Here is a 4396-nt window from a genome sequence, read left to right as displayed (position 1 = left end):
ATTTTTCGTTGATTGATTAACTACAACTGAACCGAAAAATATACAATTTTTCCGATTTTAAATAACTACAACGACTTACAGTCATATTCGGGCACTTTCAAAATCAATTTCCTTAAAGTCAGTTGATTTTTACAGAAAAAGTAAACGAATACTCGATCGATGTCAATTATGAATTATTTACTATTCCTCGTATCGAATAGGGCTGTTACTTTCCCGAAGCTTCGACACTTCGAAGCTTCGAAGGATTCGAAGGAGCGAAGGGACCTTCGAAGGTGATGAAAATCGAAGGTTCGACACTTCGAAACTTCGAACCTTCGATTCGTTTCCAGTTAACGGATAAAAGGAATAAATTTTCATAATTTGTTTCTATATTCATTATTTGAATTGTTATTTCACTTATTTATTGTTAAAATAATGGTTTAAATGAATAAATTTTCAAATTTTGTTTCTACATACATTATGTGAATTATTTCAATATTTCATTGTTAAAATAATTATTTAAAGAATGTACAAGTATTTACATAATGAATATAGAAACACATTTCTATAGATTATAAAAATTTCCGTAGATTATAAATTTTTATACTCTATAGAAATGTATTCCTATATTAATTATGTAAATACGTGTACATTGTCTAAACAGTTATTTGAACAATAAATTATTGAAATAATTCAAATAATGAATATAGAAACATATTGTGAAAATTTATTTATTCAATAAGTTATTTTAACAATAAATAATTGAAATAACAATTCAAATAATGAATATAGAAGCAAATTGTAAAAATTTATTTATTTAAACAATTATTTTATCAGTGAACTATCGAAATGATAAATCAAATAATAAATATATTATCTTAACAATAAATTATTGAAATAATTCAGATGGTGAATATAGAAACAAATTATGAAAATTTATTCCTTTTATCCGTTAACTGGAAACGAATCGAAGGTTCGAAGTTTCGAAGTGTCGAACCTTCGATTTTCATCACCTTCGAAGGTCCCTTCGTTCCTTCGAATCCTTCGAAGCTTCGACCTTCGAAGCAAAGTAACAGCCCTAGTATCGAACGCGTAACACTGTAACACAGTGTTTAAATTTTCACTCCGCGCCGAGAAATTTTAATTTGTAATTAAGTTTCTACTTGCTTAACTGCCTAACATAAACTCGACGAAAATTGTTGTGCCCAGAGCCTCCAAGAGAGTGTTATTATTTTTCACAAATTCAGTCTCCCGTTGCCTACAGAAATTTTCAATAACGAACATGGGAACAAGATAAATAGAGTATTTGATTTAAAAAAAATTTCTTTTTTGCAGTGATGTAACCTTTCATTACTCGCGGATGGCAGTTACAATCTCAAAACTTTAAATTTAGCGTTTCAAGCATCAACGAACGTGTCGTGTACGCTGGCAAACATTTATTCCGCGTTAAGTGACATAGAGAGTTCCATGTAAACAGTTTCGTAGAAAGTGGAGTACTGATTGACGGAGTGGAGTTAATAATTATTTCGGAGCAGCAGGATGCTAAATGTTAAATTCTGTTCAAATGGTCTTCGAAACATTTCGGGATTTCCGCACACGTACTAGCGAGAACTTAACCATCGTTTTCGCGCCGAGCTAGCGATTCCAAGCTATTGTTCAGCGAAACAATATGGCAGACATTGAACGTGCCAGAAATTCAGTGTGAACGTCTGGAACACTCGTGGAAATCGTCGTACTGTGTTAAAAGTTACGTATAGTTTGTTTTAATCAAACTGAGGTAGTCTAACCGGTGGATGAAATTATTTTAATAACACTAACTGTACAGAAGACATATGCACTCATTTTCTAAACATGAAAGTATATTTTTATTTCAATGTTATATTAGTAAATGGGATGACATTCCGGATAAAAATAATCTGATATTATTGAGGACTTTATCAACGAAGATTTTTATGTTTTTGTGGTAGGCCAGCCACTTTTTCAGTTGAATGTACCCAGCATGAAGAGGAACGGGAACCCTACAGGGATGAATAATGACACTCGACCATTTCAACCCTCGACGGTAAATCATGAAGGGCAAAGCCACTCGAAAAAGTATTTTCGACGGGCACCCCTAAATATCCGCAACAAAGGGTCTAGTTCGAGTTGTGTAAATAATTTCAATCCTGTCATTTTTATAAGGCAACATTATTATTAGAAATTGTAATTTTGCTTCCAACTTCACCTATTCGTGTTTATTATGAATTTATAAAACCCACGGTCTACTAATTATTCACCTAAAACGTTTCTCTTGTTAATTGTTTTACATAAAGCACCGTTGCTCCATGGAATATATTCCCCAAGCAGGGCCTAATAAGAAACTGATCTAACAGAATCGACACCCTGCTTCGTTTGATGTTTGAGGTGAAATTTTTTAGGGATATATCATTTATAATGAAGGAAAAAGTGAAATAGTTAGTTAGAATTAATTGTTTAAACAAAATAAAATTTTTAAATAATTTCTTTATGTGGACTAACCTGAAGCCTCTTTGCGTTACGCTCATTTTTTATTTATGGAGGAATACAAAAAATCCTTTGAATACCTTCGATCTGGAACTAATCGTTTTGGCAAGTTATAATATTGATCTAGCTTTGTGCAAAATTTTAAGAGATACTTCGTGACATCAAAATAGTCGTGACATCCGCGTGATTCATTCTCGGAAATTCCGAAAGTTGACATTTAAACTTAAATTGCGTCGAAAGCATCTCGAAGTATCTCTTAAAATTTTACACAAAGCTAGATCAATATTACACCTTGCCAAAACGATTAGTTCCAGACCAAAATCTATTAAAGGATTTGTTGTATGCTACCATAAATAAAAAATGGGCAGAAAACAGAGATTTTCGATTAGCACATATTACTTAATGTTGACAACTTTTTACAAAAATTTTTTGCCAAATAAGCGTCGTACCTGTGGCAATCTCTCCACAAATTTTCAAACAAATTCGTTGGATAGTTTCGTTTTTACAGATTTTTTGCCGCTTTTTGGCCATTTGGCACCACTGTGCGCCGCGTCGTGTCGGCTTTCCTTTGATTGTGCTGCAGCTTGTTGGAATGCTTGAAATCCGAGTCGCGTGTCATGTATCGTTAGATACTTGTTGCGCAGAGCACTTTACACACCGAGCCCGCTGAGTGGAATCGCGGGCTGAACGTTGCCGGAGATCGATAAGGAAACGACTTCAATTTGTGTAAACTACAGCGATGCCTGCGTAACAGGCCTGTCGTCTGGTCTGCAACCCGACAGTTCTAGCAGAGCTGCTACATTCTTTGTAATATCCCGAACGCAGAGAAGGATAGTAATTCAAAGAGAAGAAGGGACTTCAGCTCTCTGCTTCTCTCTCCTTTTCATTCGCCGACCTTTTTCACGCGTATAATCATGCAAATAAATTATTTTATTTATAAGAAGAAGTTTTTGAAGTACTATTTAAAAATAGTATTTTATTTGGAACATATTGAAAAAGTGAGACTTATTTTAAGGAGTGTGTAAAATAGTATTTCAAATAGTTGATTACTGCGACATTGTCGTCTGTTTATTAACATGTTACATGAAAATATTCGTAATTCACCTACAACAAATACTTTGTTAACTATTATAGTATCTTATGTTAAAAATTATAATTTATAATATTATCTATTTGCTCAACTTATTTTCATTGTAAGGAAATATTTGGAATACATATTTGAAGTAAAACAGTAAATTATTCTGTGTATCTGGTTATCAAAATAAAAATATTTTATTTGCCGAAATTTTTCGTTCTATTAAAAGTAGTATTTTATTTGAACCACATTAAATTATACTATTTAAAATAGCATTTTAAATATTTTTTCTTGAAATTTTTCCCAGGTCTGATTCAAAAGGTAATGGGCCGCTGGATAGGGCGTCAAGAAAGACCATGTGCAAAATTTTAATCCTATATCTTAACCGGGAGGGTAGTTATGCCATAGAACGGAAAAGAGTAGTATTTCTTAATTTCTTCATTTCTAATTTCTTTTATTAGTATTAGTATTTGTATCTAGAAAACCTAGATACACATACTGTAATTAATTCAGATTTTTAGGTAGAACATTCTATTGTAAGAAATCAAAATCCTCAAAAAAGAACAGAAAATATGCAGATTACCTAAACCAGACTTTCATATGTTCTAAATCTAATATATTTAATAAGATATTATCGAAATAATTTTTTGCAACAAAACGGTCAGGAATCGATTTTGTCCAGTTAATAAACGTCTACTCTGAATCAAGGGCCGGATTAAAAAGATGAGACACGAAGTACGCCGACAAATGATAGGCAAAAACATGCCAGCGGGCGCTGGTCAAAAATCGAAGGGCGACACGTGTCCTCGGAGGCTGAATTGATACGATCAATAGGTAGAG

The sequence above is a fragment of the Halictus rubicundus genome, unplaced genomic scaffold, assembly GCF_050948215.1.
Source record: "Halictus rubicundus isolate RS-2024b unplaced genomic scaffold, iyHalRubi1_principal scaffold0049, whole genome shotgun sequence".
NCBI classification, from domain to species: Eukaryota; Metazoa; Arthropoda; class Insecta; order Hymenoptera; family Halictidae; genus Halictus; species Halictus rubicundus.
The sequence above is the reverse complement of the archived record's forward strand: the minus strand, read 5'-3'. Positions refer to the sequence as shown.